Source organism: Microcebus murinus, chromosome 2 (genome assembly GCF_040939455.1).
Source record: "Microcebus murinus isolate Inina chromosome 2, M.murinus_Inina_mat1.0, whole genome shotgun sequence".
Taxonomy (NCBI): domain Eukaryota; kingdom Metazoa; phylum Chordata; class Mammalia; order Primates; family Cheirogaleidae; genus Microcebus; species Microcebus murinus.
Window position 1 is genome coordinate 53,158,197 of NC_134105.1, and position 27,256 is coordinate 53,185,452.

General features: G+C 41.9%; 1 protein-coding gene across 4 annotated transcripts in view; it reads right to left on the reverse strand.

Annotated features, from left to right (window-relative positions):
* Positions 1-27,256, reverse strand: part of GNG12 (G protein subunit gamma 12) — a 133,521-nt gene that overhangs the window by 90,290 nt on the left and 15,975 nt on the right. The window contains exon 1 of one of the 4 annotated variants that reach the window (XM_075999280.1): positions 14,347-14,480. The exons of the other annotated variants lie outside the window; for them this stretch is intronic. The gene's annotated coding sequence lies outside the window, so the exon portion shown is untranslated. Of the gene's footprint in view, positions 1-14,346; positions 14,481-27,256 lie in introns of those variants that run through there. 4 annotated transcript variants of the gene reach the window in all.

The following is a 27,256-nucleotide window of genomic DNA, read 5'->3' on the forward strand; positions in this document are numbered from 1 at the left end:
TCCTTCTCCAACCCCCACTGTAGTCTCTAACAGGCAGCGTGAGTCAGTCACTTCACTTCCTGGTGTGCTTAGCACACTCACGAAAGTTGACCCCTTGGCCAACCAGGCCCTACAAGAACTGGCTCCAGCGCACTCTGTCCAGCGCACACTGACCCCCACTTCTCCTCAAATCTGCCCAGCAACCCTGCCCCAAGGCCTCCATACAGATCTTCCTTCTGCCTGAACTTCTCAGAGACACGCAGGCCTGCACATATCGCCTCAGAAAGGCCCTGCTCTCCCCTTCCCCTGCTTGGCTTTATCTTCACAGTACTTACCTCTTCCTGGCACTGTTTCCTATCTATGGAAGCATTAACCCTCTCCTTCACTGGGATGGAAACGCCATGAGAAAAGGATGCCGTTTGTTCACTGTTGCACCCCAGTGCCAGAGGCGACCCCCCCACACACACACAGAGTAGGCATTCAACAAAAAAAATTTTTTTTTTTGGTTACTGAATGAACACATATTTTCGACTGGCCAGAAATATCAAATGCACTTAATTTTCTGGTGTTAGAATTATGAAAATAACTATTTCCCCCCTTTTCAAGTGAATCATAAGATAATGTATGACTTTGAAAGTACTTATGCCTCCCCCGTAGATTCTGACGTCGGCCCTCTCTAAAACACCTGGCTGGAGTGTTTCCATGTATTAAAACCCGTGGCTATCACCTGAATGTTCACTAAGCACCTGGCACGTCTTGTAGTCTTTTGCCTCTTACTGAAGCCTTAAAGCTTTCTTACCTTCAAAGACACTGTCTCCCTTATCTACGGTAGTGGCAGTGCTTCTTTCAGTTATTTCTGAACGTGGCTGGCTCAGATTTCACCACCAAGTGGTCTGCTACACTGCTTTTGTTGTAAGGTTCCATGCAGCTTGGGCCCGGCCGCCACAGAAAACACCGTGGAATGTTAAGCAAACCCCTCAGAGGAGACCCAGAAGGAAACACAGATCCTGACTGCCAGGAGTCTCCAATATTTGGGCTTTCTGGCTGCCTGGCCAATATGGGTGCTTTTCAGAAGAGCAGTGTTTTCCTTCATGAATGAGCCCCATTTATCATAATGCACTCAGTGGGCAGCGTCAGCTTCCAGGGGACAACCGTTCGAAGCCCTCTGGCGTTTTCCCAGTGCGGCAGTGAATGCCACCCCACAGAGACCACTGTCTGTCTCCGTGAATTCCACCTTCCCTTCACTGGGCCCCTTAGCAAACCTCAGCTGCAGAGAATTCCTTCAACTGGCAATTGTCTGTTGTGCCTTTTCTCCTTTTCTTAAAGCCTAATCTTTCTGGAGCTTTTTAGAAGACTCTGGAATTCTTATATGAAAACAATATATTATTAATTTCTAATTACTAATACTTGAGGAATAAGACACAGCACAGTTCAAGGATCTGGTCAAATTCTAACATTAGCAATAACACAGATCGAAAACTGGTCAGCATCAGTTCAGCCCCCTTCCCCTCCTTAATACATAACATGCAGTACGTCATATGCAAGTCTTGATGAACTTTTATTTACAGGTTTATGTATTTCTTTAAAGCTTAAAAGTCTTGATATCTGTGACACAAAATCCTATTTAATCAGTTAGGAATTTAAGTTATTTGGGTGGTCTGTCCAAAAAAGGACCTTGGTAGATATTGATTATTAAGCATTTGCTCATCCAAGTCAACTTTGATTTTTTTTTTTTTTTAAATCACAAATCTGGATTCCTGGAATGTTGTGTGTGTGTAGTTTAACTCTGGACTTAATTTCACTGCAGTCTTCGCAGCCCTCTCCGGCTGTCCAAGTGGCTTCCTCTCTTCCTCTGTTCTCTGAACACGGAACGTGGGCAGAGCCAACACAAACCACATGCTGGTGACATTGTGAACGACCCTCAAATTCCTGCACTCTTCTGCAAAGCTTCACTGCCAAGCCCCTTCCCAGGCCCCTGCCTCCTTCAAACACTGTTTTACATTTTTTCCTCTTCACTCAGCTTGGTTGGGGAAGTATTTTGTTAACAGTTCTTGGCCAGTTTCAGCAGAGGGTTTCTGGCATTAGTCAGGGTTGTAGCTCTTCAGCACTGACTCCAGGAAATACCTCCCTATTGGAACTCTTTTACTTCTTTTTTCCTTCTGTCATCTTTCCAAAGGAGGAGGGTGGAAAAAAAACTTCTCACAAATACAACAAAGAGACATACAGCCACAAAAACATTTCTATTCAGCTTTAAACCAACAGAATCTTAAAACACCAACTAAGGGCTTGCAAATCCCAAATCCCTTAATGCCAAAAACGAAGTCTTGCGAGTCAGCCATATCCACTAAACTTTAACATTTGCTTTTTCCTTCCTGCTTACTTGTGTGAAAACGTGGCTGACACTATAGCAGTCCACCCCCCAGCCAGTCCTCAACATTGCCCTGCTGGCAGAGCCCGGGTTTGTTGGAGCGGAGCCCTGGTCTAAGGGTGGGCATGTGCCCCGTTCACGCCAGTGACGCCTGAGGGGAGACGCCGCCGTGAGGATGCTGGGAAAAGAGTCTGCTTCTTCGTAAAAGCCAGAAGCAGTGTGACAGGTGCCTCCTTGGTTCTCAACTGTGAAACTGGTCATGAGGCATAGGAATGTGACAACTGTGGCCATGACAATGCAAGTCTAAATTTTTAAAAACTCAACACAACAAAGAAGTAGATCACAGGGATGAAAAGAGCAGAGGTCTCTAATGGCAAATGGCAGGAGTAGCTGCCCCCTCCAGAGTTTCTGAAGATGTGGAGAAACTACCCTCTATTTCTTAAGGCCACTATTAGTTAGCTTTTCTTTTCTGTTATGTTATAGTCTTAATATATGTGAGGTGAAAAGAATGGCTTATGGCTTCTTAGTTTGGTCTCCTCCTCTAATTTAGAAGTGAGAAAATCTGCTTAGCAAGCTTCAAGCTATTAGGGCAGATACGACTTGCTCCCATATTACTTAGCACAGAGGTACCTGGTCTGTCTCAATCCAGAGTGCTTGCTGTACCCATCCATCCATCTAATCAACCATCTACCCACCACTCCCTTTTTTCTTTCTTTCTGACAACCACCAACTGCTGAGCCAGGCACTGGGGATACAAACAACCCAGAGGACAGAAAATACTGTACCCATTTTAAAGATAAGGACACTGAGGTTCAGAAGGTTTAAATGTTTTTCCTAAAACCAAAAGTCTACAAGTGGCTGAGTTAGGATTCAAATCTAGGACCATGTGAATTTATAGGCCTTGTGTTCTTCACTCTGCTATGTGGCTTCAAATACTAGCCATCACTTCGTTGGTCTGATTCATTAATAACAAAAAACATATTGCAGGCCGGGCGCTGTGGCTCACGCCTGTAATCCTAGCTCTTGGGAGGCCGAGGCGGGCGGATTGCTCAAGGTCAGGAGTTCAAAACCAGCCTGAGCAAGAGCGAGACCCCGTCTCTACTATAAATAGAAAGAAATTAATTGGCCAACTGATATATATATATAAAAAATTAGCCGGGCATAGTGGCACATGCCTGTAGTCCCAGCTACTCAGGAGGCTGAGGCAGAAGGATCACTCAAGCCCAGGAGTTTGAGGTTGCTGTGAGCTAGGCTGACGCCACAGCACTCACTCTAGCCTGGACAACAAAGTGAGACTCTGTCTCAAAAAAAAAAAAAAAAAAAAACATATTGCTTTTTAATATTCTACAATTTTGACTGCCCCAGCCCTGTCATCTGCCATTAAAGTAGTTATACTGCACCATTTCTAGACATTTGCTGCAGACCCTAGGTCCACTTTCCAGCTGGCAGTAGGTTGGACATCGTGCCTTCAGGATGGCAGTACCACCATGACGATTTCTGCTTCCACAGCACTCATCTTGCACCTACTGGCTGCTGTCTGCACCAGGAGTCAGGGACCTTTTCTACCTTGCTCACCAGTCCCTGCTACACTCTGTGGCACACAATGAGGTCTCCATACATATCTGCTGATTAAATGTAGGAAGAAAAATAAGCCAAAGAATAAGGTGCTGTCTCAGGAAATCCCGAATGCCAGTTCTTAGGTCTCTTAATTTAATGAGTTGATATCACTTCAAAGACCTTGGCAGAGAGTCCCATTCCAGAAGGTGTTTAATAAGTTGCTGACTAAGCCTTCTGGACACAATGTTTATAGCAAATATGTTCCTCACTGTGAAACACTGGAAATAACCCAAATGTCCAGTATTTGGATGAAAAGTTAAACCAATGGCCACTTATCAGTGCAGGGCTTATTTTATTGCCATTACAAGGAGGAGGACATGGAGTGTGAGGAAACAGGAAAAGGGCAACATGAACCAAGGTCAGATGCAAAGGCAGACCAAGAAAGAGAATGAACACACTGACTCCAACTATGCAAAAATATGCACATGGAAACTGACCGGCTTCAGAATGTGAAGCTGGACTCATATGAATACTTAAGTGTGTGATAAAAATTCAGAATTTAATAAAATAATTGACATCTGGCTCTTCTTTCTACTATTTTATCTCTCCAGCCCTTCTTAGGATCAATGTTACAGAATTCTTACAAAATGCATGTTCGCAATTTAACATGTGACCAATTTAGAATAACATGCCTTCTATGTGCCTAAGATGAAAATGAATGCCCGACAAAAGACATCCATTTATTTGCTGCATAAAATATATACTACATTATTGTCAGTGTCTGAAGGCCACACGATAGTGAATGGTGTTTGTGTGAAAAGCCCAATGCGTGACTCTTTTCAGATTGCACATTCAGATAATCTAGTCTTTGCTTTGCAGGGACAGCCATTCCTGGCTGAGACTGGTACACTCAGGATGCTTTTTGCCTGAGGCCTGCACTTCTACACCCCTCCCTTGGCTAACTCTGCTTTGTTCAAGAATTTCTGAACTTGGTGTACCTCTCTCAAATGATAACAATAGGTACGGTTTATTGAAAAAAAAAAATATATATATATATGTTTTGGGTTTTTTTTTTTACTACATACTGGGCACATTTGCAAGCACTTTCTTATATGCCTCATGTCAATCTTGTTTTCCAGTAAAACTCCAAACAAAGTATATGACATATGGCAGGCACTCTACAAATACTTGATTAATTAGTTGAGTTACAGTTTAGTTCACGTAACTCACATGTCCACACTATGAAAGAGGTATTATAATTATCAACATTTTGTAGGTAGGGTACAGAGAGGTAATGTCAATTGCTTAATAGCTGACTGACATTTTGCTAAGGCCAGTAGAAATAGTTAGCTTCCTACCTCAGCTCACTCCATTTCAATCCCTGGCTCATTTTCACCTGGAATATTATACTTTTATGAGTTAAAAATTAACTGGTAGAACACAAAAAGTCAAAATAAGCTCTAAAATTATTTTTCTATACATACCTAACTTGTCCTGCCATTAAAATATAGGTCCCTGAAAGGCAGAGATCCCCTGCCCTCTATACTTCAATGGAAGTCAGAGAACTGGCAGGCATTGTTTTAGGCACTGCTTCAGGCACTGTTTAATGGTGCAGGCATTACTTAACTAAGTCTGAAAGTCTCAAAATTTTGTTTCGAGATATCCTGATCAAAACAAGATGGAGGCAGGGCAATTTTAGCCAGTTAGAAACAAGATGGCAGAGGAATTGACCGCCTCTTGACCTCATAGCCTTATTATACACTTCATTACCATAGAAGTTTCTAAGAAAATCTCCCATTCTGATAATGCACCTGATGCCATGACACTTCCTATTTGACCATATTTAGTCAAAAGAAGGGTGTCACCCTAATGCCAGGAAACACCACCCCTTTCCAAGAAATAACATGAATATCCCTCCCCTTGCTTAGCTTACAATTACGCTGTTGCTTAAACAGAGGGACCCAAGAAGCCATGGGGGCTGGTCCTCCTCCACAGGAAGAACTAGCCCCATCTCTTACCATGGAGGAAATTTTCTATACTTTCTGAATAAATCTCACTTTCAGTTTACACTGTTGGTTTGCTCCTGAATTCTTTCTTGCGCAAAACCAAGAACCCACTTGGACTTCAAGTGATTCCCAGTGTTGGGAATTACTTTCCTGTGTCAGAAGGTATGCTCTCCTAAAATGTCTCACCAAGTTCCAGGCAAGACCATTCGGAGGAAGGCAGTCCTGCTGCTTGCTGTGCCCTGAGATGCATGAACCATAAATTATAATGTATCGACTGTGAAAACAAAACAACTCAAGTGCGAACAACACAAAAATAAAGCTTAACACTCCACACCCTAAGTCTAAAGAAGCCCAGCTAGGGGTATGTGGCTTAGGGAAAAGGACTCTTTGCTGTGGTAGTTCTGACCCAACTGATTTCATTAAACGATTCCAGGTTAAATACCCCACGCTTTTCCTAAAGAGGTACTGATCTAGAATATGGGGTGGGAAATGGGAAAAAGAACAGTTAGCTCAGTTCCAGTCAACAGGGGTGCCACCTCCGGGTGTTCCATACCATGGGCGCACACAGAGCATTTGGCAAGAAAACCATCCCCTCAGAGGCCAGGCCTTTCTCAGGTGAGCGAGTGAGCCAGGCTCTTCAAGTTCCATGGTAAAAGGGCTGAGGTGACAAGCGCCCCCGCTGGCACCGTCAGATGACTGTGATGGCCTTGAACCAGCCTCCCTGACTCAAGTGCTCTTTCCTCAGATCCTTCCTATTCATCAGGCCAGTCTACCCTTCCCCAAACTCCATTTTCAGTCCTCTGCTCAAGAACCTACAGGAGGCTCCTTTCAGCTTCTGCCTCAGTGTGCTCTCTTCTGTTGGCTGTCCAGCACGCTACACAGTAGGAGGCCACTTGAGGTAACCAGTCAACTTTGATGGCTTCCCCTCCCATCCTCTTCCTCTCCTTATGCCTGGAAGGCCCCTGTCCACTCAAGTCCTGCCAGGCCCAGCCAGCTCCATCTCCTCCAAGGAGACCTCACCCCAGTCCCCACCCCGACTTACAGTCACTTTCATGTATGTCAAACACTTTTATGGAAAGGAACAGACTCCCTCAGGTGGCCTCAGATATTAGAGGTTTACTGTAAGGATACACATGACCCTAAGGCCAAGGAGACGGGCCTCACTGAGACCAGACAGGGAGCTGAGAGAAGCCAGGGTGGCACCAGGGCTGGACTTTGTGGTCTCATATCATCAGCGGCAGGGTGGGGTCCCCTTCTTGACCATGACCCAGCCTCTCTCTCTCTGCTCCTACTGATGCTGCCACACACCTTGGGTCTCCTTTCTGCTTCTGCTCACTCAGAGTTTGTCTCATGGCCTCTCTCTCTGTGACTGTCTTCCCAGCCACAGGCTAGGACGCCACTTGCCAACTCTCCTTGTCCTGGGGACCTTTTACTCACAATCTCATATAAAGAATCTTATGGGTACATGGTGCTGGTGGTTTAAACTGGGCTGATTTTTTCATGGCAGACCAGGTTGCTTGTCAGCTTACAGCTCTTCTTGACCCAATCCACTGGGCTAAAGGAGAGGGGTAGGAAGAGAAGAAATCACACCATACACTTGACCCTTGGACAACATGAGTTGCGTGAGTCCACTTACATGCAGATTTAAAAAAAATAAATATATTAGAAAAATTTTTGGAGCTTTGCAACAATTTGAAAAAACTCCCAGATGAACTACATAGCCTAAAAATAGTGAAAAATTAAAAGGTATGTCATGAATGCATAAATTATACATAGATACTAGTCTATTGTATCACTGCCATAAAACATACACAAATGTACTATAGAAAGTTAAACTTTATCAAAACTTATGCACACACATATAGACTATACATGGTGCCATTTGCACTAGAGAAAAATGTAAACAACAGTAGAGATGGAGTATTAAATCATAACTGCAGAAAATTTACTGCAGTACATACTGTATACTACTATACTAATTTCATAGCCACTTCCTGTTGCTACTATGGTGAGCTCAAGTATTATATCTGCTTAAAATGCTGGGTGATGCTAATCATCTCTGCGTGACCAAGTCTTCTCCAGTAAATTGCTCATCACAGTATAAAGTGATCTTTCATGGTTCTTGGGTATTTTTCACTATGTTTAGTCCAATACCATAAACTTTGAATAACACCACGGGACCCATACGGAAGGTCATTAGTGATGCCTGGAAATGCTCCCAAGAAGGAAAAAAAAGTCATGACATTACCAACATTACCAGAAAAAGTTGAATTGTTTTTTATTTATTTATTTTTGAGATGTACCACAGATTGAGATCTGCAGCTGCAGTTGCCCACCATTTCAAGATAAGGGAAACTAGTATAAGGACCACTGTGAAAAGAAAAAGAAAAGAAAATTCGTGAAGCTGTTGTTGCAGCTACACCAGCGGGTGTGAAAATCTTGGCCATTTTTCAAAATGTCTTTTTTTTTTTTTTTTGGAGACAGGGTCTGCTCTGTCATGCAGGCTAGAGTGCAATAGCATCATCACAGCTCACTGCAACCTCAAACTCCTGGGCTGAAGCAATCTTCCTATGCCAGCCTCTGTAGTAGCTGGGGCTCCAGGCATGTGCCACCACGCAGGGCTGATTTTTCTATTTTTTTGTAGAGATGGGGTCTCACTGTTGCTCAGGCTGGTCTCTAACTCCTGGCCTCATGTGATCCTCCCACCTTGGCCTCCCAAAGTACTGGGATTACAGATGTGAGCCACAGGCTTGGCCTCAAAATACCTTTTTATCACCTGATAAAAAGGTATGAAAATGCAGCTTTTATGTAGGTGCAGGATTGCTATAAGAAAGGCATAGCTATAGACTCTAATATGATTCAAGAAAAAGCAAAATTATTATATACTATATGACAACTTAAAGCAATGGAAAGATGAAGGATCTAAAGTTGGAAAATTTAATGCCAGGAAAAGATGGTTGGACAAGTTTAGAAAGAGGTCTGGCTTTAAAAATGTCAAGATAACAGGAGAAGCACCTTCTTGGCAACTAAGAAGCAACAAATTCCCAGAGGCCAGTAAGAAAATCATTGAGAAAAAAGGACATCTGTCTGAATAGATTTTTTTTTTTTTTTTTTGAGACAGAGTCTCGCTTGTTGCCCAGGCTATAGTGAGTGCTATGGCGTCAGCCTAGCTCACAGCAACCTCAAACTCCTGGGCTCAAGCGATCCTTCTGCCTCAGCCTCCCGAGTAGCTGGGACTACAGGCACGCGCCACCATGCCCAGCTAATTTTATATATATATATTAGTTGGCCGATTAATTTCTATTTTTATAGTAGAGACAGGGTCTTGCTCAGGCTGGTTTTGAACTCCTGACCTTGAGCAATCCGCCCGCCTCGGCCTCCCAGAGTGCTAGGATTACAAGCGTGAGCCACCACGCCTGGCCTTGAATAGATTTTTAATGCAGATGAAAGTACCCTATTCTAGAAAAAAAAATGCCACCAAGGACATTTTTAATAAGAAAGAGAAATGAACACTAGGATTTAAAGCAGGAAGTGATAGGCTAACTCCACTGCTTTGTGCAAATGCAGCCAAGTTTATTATCAGGACTGCCCTTATCTATAAAGCTGCTAACCTCTTCCCCACCCCCAGCCTTGATGGGAAAAGATAATTACCACCTGCCAGTCTTTTGGTTGTACAGTAAGGAGGCCTGAACAACAAGTATCCCTTTTCTGGATTGGTTCCATCAATGCTTTGTCCCTAAAGTTATGAACTACTTTTTAAAGTTATTTTGATATTGGATAATGCCCCTGGCCATCCAGAACCCAATGAAGTGATCTACTTGCCCTAAACTTAACATCTCCTCTAATTCAGCCTATAGATCAGGGGGGCATAAGGACCTTTAAAGCTCATTATCCATGGTACTTATGTGGAATGGAATGCCAATCCTATGAAAGAGAACCCCAATAGAATATCATGAAAGCATGGAAAGATTATACCACTGAAGATGTCATTGTTGTTACAGAAAAGAGCTGTGAAAGCCACCCAGTCTGAAACAAAAAATTTCTGCTAGAGAAAACTATGTCCAAAGGTTGTACATGACTTCACAGGATTTATGACAGAGCCAAGCAATATAATTATGAAAGAGATTGTGGATACAGTAAAAATAGGTTGCAGGGGGTGAAGGGTTTCAAGGTAGGGATCTTGGAGAAATTTAAAACTAACAGACACCACATCAGAAGAATTAACAGAAAACAACTTGATGGAGATGAGTGCTTCTGAACCAGTGCCAGACAATGAGGAAGAAGACGTAGAAGGCCAAGCCAGGCATGGTGGCACATGCCTACAATCCTAGCTACCCGGGAGGCTGAGGCAGGAGAATCGCCTGAGTTCAGGTGTTCAAGAGGGCAGTGAGCTATGATCATGCCACTGCACTCCAGCCTGGGTGACAAAGGGAGATCCTGTGTTAAAAAAAAAAAAAAAAGCAGTGCCAGAAAACAAATGGACATTAGACAATCTGGCAGAAGGGTTCTGATTATTCAAGACTGCTTTTGATTTCTTTTATAACATGGACCCTTCTATGATACAGGCACTAAAATTAAAGGGTAGAAACATTTTCTTTTCTCTAACTTACTTTAGATGACTACAGTACACAATACACATTACATATAAAGTATGTGCTAATGGACATTTATGTTATTGGTAAGGCTTCTGGTCAACAGTAGACCAGAAGCAGTTAAATTTTTGAGGAGTAAAAAGTTATACATGGATTTTCAACTGTGATGGGGAGGGGTCATTGCCTCTAACCCCTACATCATTAAGAGCTGTTAGGAACATGGCCACCAATTTTTTTTTTTTTTTACAAACAGTACAGGGCTGCTTCCCTTAGCAGGAACTGGGCTTTTTAGAAGGTACTATAGGCACAACAGGTACATTTATCAACCTCTCCAGTGAACTGTTCTATACATTTCTAATGCATTGATAAGCATGTATCCCAGGCTTGGCCACAGACAGCAGAGCATTGTGTAGGATTCTACAATCATTTCAAGCCATTTGTCCTGACTTTGTATCTTGTTAGGTAGTGCCAGTGAACCCAGACCATGGTGATGTTCATGGATAAACTTCACTAGAGGACTTAGCTTTCACATGTAAGCCAGCAATTAGACCATTTGCACACAGTTCTAATATAGCAGTTCTCAAACTTCTTGGTCTCAGGACCCTTTCCATTCCTAAAAAAATTGAGAACCCTGAGGGGTTTTATTTATTTGGCTTAATCTACTGATATAGAAACTGAAACTGAGAAATTTAAAAAATATTAATTCATTAAAAATATAATAATGATAAATTTACTAGATCTTAACAAAACTATTTTATGGCCGGGCATGGTGGCTCATGTCTGCAACCCAAACACTCTGGGAGGCCGAGGCAGGAGGATCACCTGAGGTCACGAATTCAAGACCAGCCTGAGCAAGAGACCCTGTCTCTACTAAAAAATAGAAAAAATAAAAAATTAGCCAGGTAACTAAAAATAGAAATAATTAGCTGAATGTGGTGGCATGTGCCTATAGTGTCCCAGCTACTTAGGAGGCTGAGGCAGAAAGATTGCTTGAGCCCAGGGGTTTGAGGTTGTTGTGAGCTACGCTGATGCCACGGCACTCCAGCCTGAGTAATAGAGGGAGACTCTGTCTCAAAAACAAAACAACAAACAAACAAAATTCATGAAAACCAACTGTATTTTCTAAAATATAAGAAATTTTAATGAGAACTATTTTACTTGTCTTTTTTTTTTTTTAAGACAGAGCTTACTCTGTTGCCCTGGGTAGAGTGCAGTGGTATCATCATACCTCACTGCAATCTCCAAATTCTGGGCTCAAGCAATCCTCCTGCCTCAGCTTCCCAATTAGCTGGTATTACAGGCACGTGCCACGACACGTGACTAATTTTTCTATTTTTAGTGGAGACGGGGGTCTCACTCTTGCTCAGGCTGGTCTCAAACTCCTGAGCTCAAGCAATCCTCCTGCCTTGGCCTCCCAGAGTGCTAGTATTACAGGCATGAGCCATCGTGCCTGGCTGTTTTACATTTTTAAAAATCTCTTTAATGACAAGTATCTTTGCAAATCTCTTTAAAAGAAGACAGCTGGAATCTCTGTTTGTTTTCATTTCTGTTTCTAAATCTAATTTTTTGTGATATGTTGTTTTGGTTATAGTGTATGAAGGAAGTCTGGCCTTACACAGTATTAGATAAAAAACCTTTTCAGATACCTGTGGATATTCTTCGATACTACACCAAAACTTTACAAGTGGTGGCTTCTTAAAGGTTAGCTGAAACCCTGTCAATGAACTTTTCATATTATGCTATATTACAATCAATTTGTTTCTCTTGCTTGAAATAGTATAGACCTTGACCCATGCATGGTTTTTAACATCACACACTGATCACTGAAAATACTGGTTCCCCAAGTCATACACGTTGTCCAAATGTTGACACACTGCATCACACAATATAAAAAATGCATACTCATTATCATCACTGATCTCATCAGAAAAGTCTTTAAGTATTGGGAAGTGGTCAAGCTCTTGGCAGCAGATAATAAATTTTCTAAAATCTATTTTTGCAATGATAGAATTTTATCATTGGCAACAAATATGGACAATTGTTTTTCTTGAAGTGACAGGCTGACTTTGTTCTTTTTCAAGAAAATGACTGCCAAATATCCAAGTCTGATTCATCACAACTTGTCTGCCAGACATTCTGTCAGGTAAAAATGGTGTTGGGTGAAAAAAGTGGCTAGTTCAGCTTGCAACTGAAATAATCACACAAGTATTTTTCCTTGAGACAACCAACGTACTTTATTATCAGCAGAAGAGCTTTATTCTTTCTGCTGTGTCTATACAAAATATTTTTAAAAGTGTGTTCTCATAATTATGAGACTTAAATAATTTTTATTGCTTCAAGAATATTCCTAAGTGAAAATGGCATTTTTTTCTGCTTTGAGTGTTGGCTGGTAAGGAATGTGACTGCTGCCTTGATTAAGGATTAGGTAACAGCAGTTTTATCCACCAACTGCTTTTGTAGCATCATTCCAAATGCCAACAAATTCCAAATGTCAAAGCGTCAAATAATATCTTAATATTATTATAAAAACAAATTTGATCTTGTGGATTCCCTGAAAGGATCTTGGAGACTACCAGGGTCTATGTACCGTACTTTGAAAAACACTGTTCTAAAAAGTGTTTAATAAATACTCTTGAATCCTTCAACAGGTGAATAAACTTTGTATTAGGCAGGAGGTTCTGGAAAGGTTTTATGGATAAGAGACCTTTTCAGCTGAGCCATCAAGCTCACACAGGATGATAAAGGTAGAGGAAGCTGGGAGGAGCACAAAGGAGAGCTACAAAAGGGCAGGGGATGTCCCTAGAGCAGAAACAGAGACAGCGCCACTTCAGGTGACGAGCACCCTGTACACAGCCAGGTGTGCCATGCATACACACCTCTATCGATTCCCCAAACAGTCCAGGGAGGGGGTCTTACCACCATCATCGACGCATCCCTATGGCAGAGATGGGGAAGCCCAGGCCATTCCGGGACCCCTTCTTTGAAGGCATGAACCATGCCTATTTTCTTCACTAATGAATACTCAAAACCCTCTCACAGTGTCCAGTGCATGGAAAGCACACAATAACCATTCACTGGAGGAATAAACAGATGAGGCTCAGAGAAATTAATTATCTGCTTAAGGTCACACAGCTGGGAAGTGGTGGCTCCAGGATCGAACTCAGTCTTTGGGAACCAAATCACATGCTGTTTCCCCACACACTAACGCCTTCACAGTGATAGAAACACAGGCCGTACTTGGGGGGGGGTGCTCTCAGAATGAGGAACTTTTAGTAAAAGAGTGACATGATCACATTTGCACTATAGAAAGGTTAAACTCAGCAGGATCTGGGATGGCTGGAGTGGAGAAGGACAGGAGAGACTGATTTAGGTCCTAGTTCAGTGGTCTGGATGAGAAGCACAATGTGGGTGTCTGTGTAGGGGGGTATCAGACCTTACTGATTTCCCCTGATTCTGGCATTTAACTGAGTGAATTTGGCCACATTACCTTTGCTGTTTGATCCTTACTTTCCCTGTCTGTTGAATGATAAAAAAAAATAATAATACATAATTTTGTAGACTAGTTGTGAGGGTTAAGTGAAAAAATGCATATAAAGCAAGCAGCACTGTTCTAGGCTCAATAAATAATAGCTATGAAAAAGGAATGAATGGAGAGACGGAGGGAGGGAGGGAAAGGGAGAGGAAGAGGAAAGGAAGGAAGGAAGGGAGGTGAGGGAGGAAAAAGAGGGAGGGACGCAGAAAGAACAGTGGCAGGGGAGAGAGAAATATCTGTGGAATGCCCCCGTGAGCCTGCGCAGTGCCAGAGGGAGAGCGAATCTACAAGGCCCGCTTGTGGTTTCTTTACCAGAGAATAAGAGAGAAGCATCAGATCATTCCAAGGCTTCAAGCCTGGGTGGGCAGAGGAATGAGCTGATGTGAAGGTGCCACGCAGGCTGGTGCTGTGGTTGCCAAAGGGCACAGGCGTGGAAGTCCTCTGCAGAGAAGGAACGGGCGAGTCCGGGGAGGGCGCAGAGCAAAGGATCAGTGCTGTCGGTGCGACCCGTGGCCTTGTGAACGAGGGCAAGTGGAAAAATGGGAGAAAACAGGATTTGAGACACAACAAGGAAGCACCTGCTTTAAAACCACTCATCAGCCGCACACCCAGAGCCTAAATCCGCAAGGCGCATTTAGGCTCTGCCTCCCCATCTCTAGCCAGCCACTCCTGCTGCCCTGCCAAACCTGAGATGTGATGCTTCTCAGCTCCACAGTTCTGCACACTCCGCTCTCAATGCCTCTTCCCCGGAAGCACAGTTTCTCAGAAAGTGGCACTTGTTATTTTTAAGGTCATATGTTAAGATAATGGCAAACCAGGATCATTAGGGAGACAGCATCACTGTGCCACCTTTTAAGGTCTGGGCTCCCTCACTGTCCCCTGGGTAGCCTTGCCCCAGGCTACTGCTCTTTGCCCTGCTGCTGCACCCTCCACGCCCCACTACACACACTGCCCTTTGCCCCAGTCCAGGCAGCCTTAGTTCACTCCTTTCCCAGGCTCCCCACTGGACTTTGATCCTTCTGCCCACCACTCCTCGGTCGGCTTCCTGCTGTGGTAGAATTAGGTGCGTCTCTTTCCCCCTGCAGGTCACTCTGTCCTGGACCTATCTGCGAGGTCCCTGCTGTGTGGCTGAGCAGGACAGGAAGGCAGATAGGGAAGGGGGACATAAGAGAAGCAGCAGCAGGCAGGGAGGCGAAGAGGTGTTAGGAGAAACCAAGGGTGAGTTGGTCCAGGAGCAGCTACAGCGTTTCACAGAGGAGCCTGCTGTGGGTCTAAAGCACACAATCTCATGGGGAGGGACACTGCCCCGCAAGGGTGCATGTTGGTTCTTGGGAAATGCAAGTAAAAAAATTCTTAGATATTACAGTGGTCTGTGGCCCTCCAATGCTCAACCCTGCCCAACAAAATCTTATTCCTTAAAATATTTATCTCGTTAGGGAGAAATTTCAAGTTAAGTTCATTAAGTTTATTAACTTAAATTTATCTTAATTTTTCTCCTTATATGGTGATAATGGGGAAAAAATTGTTGAGAAACACTGATTTCCTAAAGGAAGGTGATCACCTTCCTAAAAGGTGAGAGAATGGCAGCCGGGAAGGACTGAATGCAGACGCAGATTGGCAGGAAACAGTAGTGACAGTAACTTTTCTCCTTCCCTCCATGGGTAAGCCTGAACCATAACCACACTGAGCATTTACACCACGTCAGGCCCTGCGTTAAGTGCTTTACACGCATTGTTTTATTTTATCCTCATAACAACCTTATGAAGTTACATTCCCTTTTTACAGATGGTTAGAGAATGCAGGTAACACACCCAAGGACACACAACTGGTCAGTGGTAAGTGATATAAGATGAGGACTTAGTACAAACAAGTCTGACACATGGTAAGGATTTAATTATCATAACTACGAGCAGAGCTAGCAGGCCTCAACATATCTGTTGGAAGGCAGGGAGGAGTTTCTGCTACATGGTTAAGTGTATTTTTAAAAAATATTATTTGAATGAGAGCAGAGAAGCAAAAACTGAGACCCGGAGAGGAAACGATGGGTAAGGAATGCAGGCGGCAGGACAGGGATAGCGTCCAGAAGGAAGGAGTGGCCTTGGCAAGCGGCAGAGAAAGAAGAGGGATAGGAAGGAAGCTGGGAAAGTGGTGGAGGGCTGTGGGCAGGTGACAGGGGCTGGGGCTCAGAGGAGAGCTGGAGGGAGGAAGTCCCATCCCCACTGGAGCCTGCAGCTGAAGTCACATTGTAAGAATTCCTGTCGGACTCAATCAACACGACAGCACCACTTTCTCCAGCAACCTTCTCAAATAAAAATCAATTAATATGATACCTCCTTACCTCCCATTGCCCCTAGACTTAGAAAAGGCAACCAGACACCATACTTTAGTGAAATAATTCCCAATTTTTTCTAGTATGAAGACAATTTCTTACCTTTAGAAGCAAAAAACAAAAATAATTTCTCAGGTACTCAGTAGTTGTATTATAAAAAGCTGAACCGAAAAATCAATAACTTTTTTTGGATCTGTCAGAGAAGTGAGGCCACGGGGCAAACCACTGCCCCCAAAATTGATGGGACACACAGGTGGATACAGAGAATCCCAACACACAGGAATAGAAATCTCAGAGTAGAAACCTCCAAGGGAACTAGTACCAAGGTAGGAAAATCTAACTGTAACTGACAAACTGCTGGAAGCGCAGTGTGGACAAATCTTGGAGTTAAAATTTCCAGGGGGACCGAGTTACAGAGGAAGGGTCATGTGTTTGCGAGTTTTACCTGCAGGAGTTCTACCAGGTTCTCACCGTGAATGTGGAAGAAAAATCCCCTCAGACTTCCAGCAGGGGGAGGGGCCAAAGGGACCATTTTGAAATATGCCAGAGCATCCTGCTCTGATTAACAAAGCCTGCCCTCAGGAGAAACTATTTTTCCAAAGTCTAACATGCTGGGGTTTTGTCAGAGCCTAACTTATCTGGGGATAGATGATACCCCACTCTAGCCCCCTCTAGCCGTCCTGTCCCACATAAAGGGACAAAATACTGAGAAGCACTTGTGAAGTTCATAGTCCCCGGGCACAGGCTCCTCAAAAGACTGAGACCAGTCACAGGACTATAGAATGCTTCCCCTCCCCCAACCTCACCTCCACATTACTAAAGACCTGCTCACCACAGTGCCTTTCACCTGTACGTTGTCTGCCTTTCAACAAAAAATTACAAGGCATACTAAAAGATAAAAAACACAGTGTGAAAAGACTGAATGAGCGTCAGAACCAGAGTCAGATATGGCAGAAATGTTGGAATTACCAGACCGTGAATTTAAAAGAAGTAAGATTAATACACTGAGGGCTTTAATGGAAAAAGCAGACAACATGCAAGAATGGATGTATGAAATTTCTAAGAACTTAAAAACCCAGAAATGAAGAATGCCCTTTATAGGCTCATCAGTAGATTGGACACAGCTGAGGAAAGAATCTCTGCACCTGGAGGATATGACAAGAGAAACTTCCAAATCTGAACAGCAAATTTGTAGGATGCGGCAAAAGCAGTGCTTAGAGCTAAATTTATGGCATTGAATACATACACCAAAAAAGAAGAAAGATCTAAAATCAATAATTTAAGCTTCCACCTTACAAAATTAGAAAAAGAAATTAAATCCAAATTAAGCAAAAGAAAAAAATTAGAGCAAAAAATCAATGAAATTTAAAACAGAAAATCAAAAAGAGAAAAACCAATGAAACCAAAAGCTGTTTCTTTGAAAAGATCAATAAAATTGATAAGCGTCCAGCAAGGCTAAGAAAAAGACACAAATAACTAATGTAAAAAATGAAAGAAGGGCCGGTGCGGTGGCTCACGCCTGTAATCCTAGCTCTCTGGGAGGCCGAGACGGGCGGATTGCTCAAGGTCAGGAGTTCAAAACCAGCCTGAGCAAGAGCGAGACCTCGTCTCTACTATAAATAGAAATAAATTAATTGGCCAACTAATATATAGAGAAAAAATTAGCCGGGCATGGTGGCGCATGCCTGTAGTCCCAGCTACTTGGGAGGCTGAGGCAGGAGGATCGCTTGAGCCCAGGAGTTTGAGGTTGCTGTGAGCTAGGCTGACGCCACGGCACTCAACTCTAGCCTGGGCAACAAGTGAGACTCTGTCTCAAAAAAAAAAAAAAAAAAATGAAAGAAGGGACATTACTACAGATTCTACAGACATTAAAAGGCTAATAAAGAAACATATATAGGTATAGATATAGATATACAGATATAACTCTAGGTCTACAAATTTGATAACCTAAATGAATTGGACCAATTCTTTCAAAGACACAGTCTGTCAAAACTCATGGAAGAAACTGATAATCTTAATAGGCCTATTTCTATTAATGAAATTGAATCAATAATTAATAACTGTCCAAAATAGAAAGCACAAGGCTCAGATAGGTTCACTGGTGAATTCTTCCAAATATTTAAGGAAAAAATTATACCAATTCTCCAAAATCTATTTCAGAAGATACAAGCAAAGAGAACACTTCCTCATTTTATGAGGCTAACATTACTGAGAGCAAAGCCAGATAAAGATATTACAAGAAGACTTCATCTCTCATGAATGAAGATGTAAAAATCCTCAATAAAATATTAACAAATTGAATCCAAAAATGTATACAAAGAATTATACACTGCTATCAAATGGGATTTATCTCAGGAAAGCAAGGTTGGCTCTCAACATTTGAAAATAGGTTAATGGAATCCATCCCATCAACAAGCCAAAAAAGAAAAATCACACAATTATATCAATAGATGCAGAAAAACAATTGACAAAAACCTTACACACATTCATGATAAAAACTCTGTAAAATAAAAATAGAGGGGAACTTCCTCAACTTGGTAAAGTACACCTACAATAAACCTACAGCTAACACATTATATTTAATAGTGAGCAACTCAAAGCTTTCCTGCTCTAAGATCAGGAATAAGATCAGTGGCTCTGCTGCCTGTCCCACCACTCAGACCCACAGCTACAGTTTAATTAAAAAGAAAACAAAATAAAACACATTTGAAGTTCTGACTCGGGTGGGGCAAAGGCACTATATGTAACCTAAACATTTGTACCCCTGTAATATGCTGTAAGTAAGCAAGCAAATGAATGAATGAATGAATGAATGAATGGAAAAGATCAGGATGTCCCCTCTCACCACTGCTTTTCTCTCTCTCACTCTCTTTAGGACCTTTGAGACTATCATAAAACAGCAACACCACTGCTTTTCAACATTGTACTGGAAATTCTAGCTGATGCAATTTTTTAAAAAGGAAATAAAAAAAGAAAGAATAAAAGTCTGTTCACAGATGATATATGGTCATCTATATAGAAAATATGAAAAAAATTAACAAAAAATTCCTGGAACTAATAAGCAATGATAGCAAGCTTATAGGATACGAGGTTAATATACAAAAGTCAATTGCTTTCTTATGCATCAGCAATGAACAAATGGAATTTGAACAGGATCTGTGTGAAGAAAACTTCAAAATGTTGAAGAAATATATCAAAGAAGAACTAAAATAATGAAGAGATATCTTGATTCAATATTGTCAAGATGTCAGTTCTTCACCATTTGACCTATAGATTCAATGCAATCACAATCAAAATTCCAGCAAATTATTTTATAGATATTGACAAACTGATTTTAAAGTTTATATGGAGAAGTAAAAGACCCAGAATAGCCAACTTAATATTGAAGAACCAAGTTAGAGGACTTACACTACCTGACTTCAAGACTTACTATACAGCTACAATAATCAAGATAGTGTAGCTTTAGCAAAAGAACAAATAGGTCAATGGAACAAAACAGAGAGCCCAGAAACATGCCCACATAAATAGTCGGCTGATCTTTGACAAAGAAGCAAAGGCAATAAAATGGAGCAAAGACAGACTTTTCAACAAATAGTTCTGATACTGGATATCCCCCCTCCCCTCCCCCACACACCCAAAGAATCTAGACACAGACCTTACAACCTTCATAAGAATTAACTCAAAATTGATCACAGGCCTAAATGTAAACCATAAATCTATAAAACTCCTAGAAGATAACATAAGAGTTTTATAGATTGACCTTGGATATGGCAGTGACTTTTTAGATATAATACCAAAGGAATGATCCGCAAAAGAGAGGACTGATAAGCTGGACTTAATTAAAATGAAAAACTTTCTACTCTACCAAAGACAATGTCAAGCAAATGAGAAGACAAGCCACAGACTGGGAGAAAATATTTGCAAAAGATACTTTTGATAGAGGACTCTTATCCAAAATATATAAAGAACTCTTAAAACTCAACAATAAGAAAATAAACACCTGATTCAAAAAATGGGCAAAAGACCTGAACAGATAGATACCTCACCAAAGAAGAAATACAGATGATAAATAAGCACATGAAAAGATGTTCAGTATCATGTCTTCAGGGAATTACACAATAAAACAAGAATGAGTTACTACTACATACCTAAGAGAATGGCCAAAATCCAAAACACTGACACCACCAAATGCTGGCAAGGATGTGGAGCAACAAACAGGAACTCTTACTCATTGCTGGCGGGAAAGCAAAATGGTACATCCACTTTGGAAGACAGTTTGGCAGTTTCTTATAAAATTACAGTCTTACCATACAATCCAGGAAATACATAACTTGGTATTTACCAAAATGAATTAAAAAATTATGTCCACACAAAAATTTGCACATGGATGTTTACAGCAGCTTTACTCATAATTGCTAAAACGTGGAAGCAACCAAAATGTCCTTTAGTAGGTGAGTGGGTAAACAAACTGTGATATATCCAAGCAATGGAATATTATTCAGTGCTCAAAAGAAATGAGCTATCAAGCCACGAAAAGACATGGAGGAACTTTAAATGCATGCTATTAAGTGAAAGAAGCCAATTTGAAAAGGCTACGTACTATGTGAGTCCAGCTATTTGACTTTCTACCATGAAGACAGTGAAAATACTGGTGTTTTCAGGGGTTGGAAGGGAGGGAAGAAAGAATAGGCAGAACATGGAGGATTTTTTTTTAGGACATTGAAACTATTCTGTATGATACTAAAAATGGTGACTATATGTCATCACACATTTGTCAACACGCACAGAATGTAGAACACCAACAATGACCCCTAATGTAAACTATGGACTTTGGGTGATAAAGATGTGCCAATGTAGGTTCACTGATTGTAACAAATGCACCGCTCTGGTGTGGGATGTGGACAGGGGAAGAGGTTGTGCATGCATGGGGACAGTGGGTATATGGAAATTCTCTGTACTTTCTGCTCAATTTTGCTGTGAACCCAAAACTTCTTTAAAAAATAGTTTATTCATTATTTTTTTTAAAACAAGACGTTGACCTGCGACGCATTCAATCTGCCAGCAACGCCTGCTTTATGTCTGGATTTGCAAACCCCTTACCATAAATCCTCCCTCTGCCTCCCTACCCTGGACCACAGGTTGGGAACCCTGGTCTACAAGAAAGGCAAGTGACATCCAGGAGACAAAAGTGCCTGGCCTTACCCAGACCTGGTACAAATTCCAGTTCTGTGATAACCAGCGAGTCACTGAAACTCAGTATGCCTCAGTTTTCTCCTTTGTAAAATGGGGATAGGAATACTTTAAAAGGTTTTTATGCTTCAAATGAGACTGAATTTATCACATCTAACCCAGCACTTGGCACACAACAGTTAATATTAACATTTCTGTTTACTAGAATCACTGGCTCGGTTTTCAAAGGGTGGTCCCTGGACCAGACGCAGCAGCATCACCTGGAAACTGGTTGGAGATGTAGACTTTCAAGCTGCAACTCAGACACACTGCATCCTCTGGAGGTGGCCCAGCAATCTGTGTTTAACAGACCCCTCCAGGTGATTCTGATGCTCACTAAAATTTAAGAATTGCTTCAGACAGATGGTCTGTCAAAAAGTAAAGATTAAAAAAAATGTAAAAAAATAAAAAAATTTTTAAAAATAAAATTTGAGAACTGCTGTTCTAACGCAGTTTTTGACTTTTTTTTTCTTTATAAGCAGAGGAAACCTTTCTTTAAAAGTGATCTTATTCAGAAGGCTGATGTGTAAAACACATAAATTTGAAACAGCTCTGACTGAACTGGATAGGAAAGTTCAACATGTGCCCTTGAGGGGCCCGTCTTATTCCCTGCAGCCATTCCCAAGGGACCTCTGGGGCAGAGAAGTGCTTTCTGGCATAGTTACAGATACTACAATCTTTGGTGGCACCACTGAAAAAATTAAAGGACTCAACACGATGCTAAACCATTCAACCACAATTACAAGGCAAACCCTGCTGCAGTAAAATGATACTTTCTGGGTCACCCTCCAGTACCGCACTGCTGGCCAGACTTGGCTATCGTACATGCTTGGGGCAATCTTCTCAGAAGTGCCAATCTAGCTATCTTTCTTCGGCCTCAACTTGATGTTACACTGTCTGCTACTCAGAGCAAGCTGTACCCCATCAGGTCAGAAGACCTACTTAACTTGGCAGTGGCAAAAATACATTTTTTATGTCCTGATCAAAATTTGGTGGCACATTCCTGCCGAGAGGTGAAGCTCACCAGGAAGTGGTGCACATGCCAGTTGAGAACCACTCGCTTGAAATTACACTTGAAAACTTCGGACATAGAAGCTATAACTATGGAGACCATTTGTGAGAGGGTTTGAGTGTATTTGTTTGTTGAAGAACACATAATACCACGTTTTCAAAATGGGAGTTAACAGAGGCTGAAGATGAGTAAAGGTGCAAAAGAAAGAAAATCAAAATGGAGAGATGCAGTTCTTGATAGTGGGGACCCACTTGGGTTCCTCAGGTGAAACAGCTGACCACGGAGCAATCACCTAGGGAATGCCTCCTTCAGCAAGATTATTGTGACAACTTACACCCTCTGATCAAATCAGTCATCTTTCACCAGTACCTGTCTTCCAGCTCGTATTTCATACGGGCTGTGAGTTATTATTGTCTCTACTCTGACAATTAGGATCTGCAGTATCTTGGGGAAAAGAAAACCCACTCACGACTCATCAAAACCAAAAATATTTCCAGATACCAAAGACTATTAAAGAAAAAAAAGCTTGCACAGGGAGTTCTCATTGATTTCCTCCTTTGAGCCTCTCCCAACCTCTCTGAAAGAAGAGCAGAATAGGTGTTAATTTAGCTGACAGATGAAGAAACTGAGGCACGGGCAAGCTAAGCCCCCTGCTAAAGGTCACCCTGATGATCAGTGGAGAGCCAGGTCTACAGTTACAATGCTTCGGAGGTGGAAGAGGCCTCAGAGAGACATCTAGTCCTCCCCTCCCATTGTACAGAGGAGCCGCCTTTCATCTGAGAGCAGGGAGGGGAATGATTGACCCAAGGTGATTCTCCTGGTTTGGCACAAGGTCCACTGGAAAAGAGACCCTCTCTCTCACCTGGTGAGAATGAGGCAGGAGGTGAGGACAAGCCTTTTTCTCCTCCTCAGTGTCTCTAAAGCTGGATTCTCCAAAATGGTAGCTATATAAATTTAAATTTAATTAAAATTAAAGAAAGCAAAACAATTCAATTTCTAAAATACATTAGTCATATGTCAAGCGCTCAACAGCCACAAGTGGCTGGTGGCCACCACAAAAGACAGACTGAACATCTCCATCACTGCAGAACATTCTGCACAGAGCTCCTCTGAAGCACACCCTTTACAAGGATATAATGTTGAGACAGGCAGCGAGAAGCAGGACTCCTGGAGCTGCCACCAATTAGCTGTTTGAACTCAGGCAATCTCTGAGCCTCCATGCCTTCATCTGTACAAAGGAGAAGTGGGACTCCATAATGACAATGGGCCCTTTCAGTTGTAACATCCCATAATTCTGTACCTAAAACCCCAGATGACAGGTTCCTGACTCTACCCACTCTTCCTCCCATGCTGGGCCCTTTATCAAATTAGAGCAAAAGAACAATGGCCGTGTATTTTATTGTTTCCTGTAGAAATGCAGTTACTGAATGAGAATTAAATAGCATGCTTCTAATTATTTCAAGGGTCAACATAGAAGGATCTCTCTAAATATTCACCAGGAAGGACTGCTGCAGATAGTGACCAGCCTATCCCCAACGTTGCTCCTAAGAACCCGCACGATTTAAATCTGTTGCAATTTAGGGCCAGAAAAAAGTGTGTTTCTCTAGAAGAACTAGTACATTTCCTTTCACCACAGAATGAAAACTACACTGTTTACTGTGATTTTTAGGCATCAGTTAATGTCTAACCATGGGAGGGCATTAACTGATGGAACGATTATGTCTGTAGCACGGAGCTCCTGATCTCCCTCTGGGCTTTATCTCCACGCCAATCTAAATACATTTTCAGCAGAAGCCATATCTAACACTTTTTTGGAAGTAGAGCTAAAATGATAATGTTTAAAAAAATTAAATAGTTCAATGATTTTCCCACTATACCATACTGTAGTGAAATGTATATTTGGAGTACCGTGAGAATTAAAAAATATAAGCCTCATATCACTGAGCTAAACAGAATTATCTATCCTGGAAGAATTTGCAGAAGGCTGGACTGTGGCAACTGTAGCCTCCTCCCTCCCCCCTTACCTCTATCAGCTCCTCCAATTGAATCAATTAAGCTCTAATTAATTAAGATAACAATAGCAAGCATTCCCGGACTGTCTAGTCAGGCACAGTTGTAAGCATCTCTCTCTTCCTCTCTCTCATGCTCACGATAACCCCAGGAGGAAGGCATTCTCATCATCTCCATTTTCCAGGAGAAGAGGCCACTAAGGCACCGAAAGGTTAAGTAACTTGTTAAGGTAACACAGGTAGCAAGTGTCAGAGCTGGGATTTAAACCCTGCTCCTGCTCTCTGCCACTACATGAACTTCCTTTTTAATACTGACCATGAACATTTCTCACCTTATAAAGTATAAATTAGAAACATCATTTAAAAACATTACAGAAGCACACAAGTAAAAAAAAAAAAAAAAATTGTGCTTGTTTAGCATTTTAAACAGCTTCCAGATTTGTCCCCTAGCACCCTTCCAGACTGCCAGCCCTGAGCCCTTCCTGTTTAGAAATTTTGGAGAATGCCTACCCTTTAATTCTGTCACCTGTCCAACATTCACTCTGAACTTCCTCGGCATTGTTTTCTGGCGAAATAACCAAAGAGCCTTCATTCAGTGTAACAGTCAACTAAAGGCCGATTAATGATCAGCAAAACTGTTCCTACCTATTACAACTCTTTATTTAACAAGGGTGGGTCACATATTAGACAATTGAGCTGGGAACTGATAATTCCAGTCTTTGCAGCTGTTATGAGTCAGTTTAAAAATGAATTTGCATGAGTGATTGCTGGGCTCTTTATAAACATGATACCTGCCAGGAAACAGTTCCACTTTCTCTTCCCTGGACTTTCTGTCCTCGAATAGATGCTGACACCGTTAAGCCTCGAGTTTTACAATGCTTTATATGCTTTTATGATTTATATGCTTATCAGGATATCTTCTGTGGACAATAAAAGACTACAAGGCTCGTAAATGTACTAGAAAATTAACACTTGAGTTATGTATGTTTTTAGTCCTAGGAGTAGTGTAGTCAAACAGGCATAGGTTTGAATTCTGGCTCTGCTCCTCATGAGCTGCGAAGCCTTGGGCAAGTCACTGAACCTCTCTGGTTTGCACTTTCTTCTGTAAAATGAACTAATTATATTGTCTAATATATTAACTAATATATTAAACTAATTATATTTATGGGGTTGTAATGCCTAGTCAAGAGTAGGCATACAACAAAAGTTACTTCCCTTTCTTTCCCATAATCAAAGTTGTGAAAAGTTTCAAAACCAAGTTGCACTCTTGAGGATTTCATTTTTCATTTTGATTTGGTTTGTGACCATCAAGTTCCTGAAGGACTCCTCGTCTCAGGTACTTCTGGAAAGCGTTACCATACAAAAGGCTTCTAGTTCTCCAGGGGGAATGAAGAAATATATACGGATTGGAAATGTAATCCAAACAAAACCTCTCTGAATACAAAAGAAAAAACACCTGTATTTGTATCCGGCAAAACAAAGCCACAAACTGTTTCTATGAATGCACATTTTACAGGTTGCCTTCCCTCATAATTTTTCCTATACTAAACCCCTTAAAAATAAAATTTACTGCCGGACATAAAACAAAATTAATGTTGACCATTAAAGTCACTTCTAGTCAAAGAGCCCACATATGCCTTTCAAAAACGATAATTTGCCCCACATAATGAACCTGGCCGTGAATAATACTGACGCCCCAGAATTCCTGATTCAGCTTTCTCAAGAAAACCGTCCCTGACGTGTGATCTGCCAGACAGAGGCCTCCTCAAACCCCTTTGTCCCTGTGCCCCCATCCCTGGAGTTGCTGTGCTATTATTACCCTGTGGGTCACTGTGTCACAGTGGGATCCGTGACGCTCTCCCTTCAAGGTCATTGCAGGACATATCAATAATGCAATCATAAGTAGGAAGAGTTTTTTGTTTTCATTTTTCTTTTTTTAACAGATTAGACAGCCCAAAGGTAGGACTCAGCGTGTTTTGAGGAAGGGGCTCTGTGTGCTGAGGATTTGTGCTCAAAGGCTGTTCCCAGACTCCATAACTGAAGGAGGAAAATGAACCAGAATCTTTAAGATCACTCAGCAGCCAACTCTGATTTCTGTCAATTCTCTGCACTGCAGAGCCACACAGTAAACTCCTCTCCCAGTGCTCCCACCTGGAAACCTTACTAGGGACTGTGCCGTCTGGGCCCAACACAAGACGAGCTAACTCCACGGGTTGGGGTGCAACCTGGGCTCCTTGATTTTCAAAAACCACTCCTCAGGTGACTCTAAAGTACAGACAAGCCTGAGAACCACTGCCCCGCACTGCTGCTTTCAGGGAGGCTGCTAGATCCTATTCTCCTGGAGAATTCTTTCTCTTTTCTTCTAAAGAAAGAAAGAAAGAAAAAGATAAGATAATGTTTGCTGCCATAAATTTTAGGCTTTTCTCAAGTCAAGAGAGTTCAAGGTCAAGTCCTTAGTGTGAATTCATCCCTCTGCCCCACCTTCAACCCAATCTCAGGTGATTAGAGCACAGAATAGATTCCTGGGCAGAGTGTAAAGGGCACCCCTTTCAGAGAGGGTGGGAAGGAAAATGTACCAAGAGGAGGAGGTAGGAAAGAAGTCTTAAGAAACAGATTCAGTGCTCCTTGGCTGTCCTTGCAAGA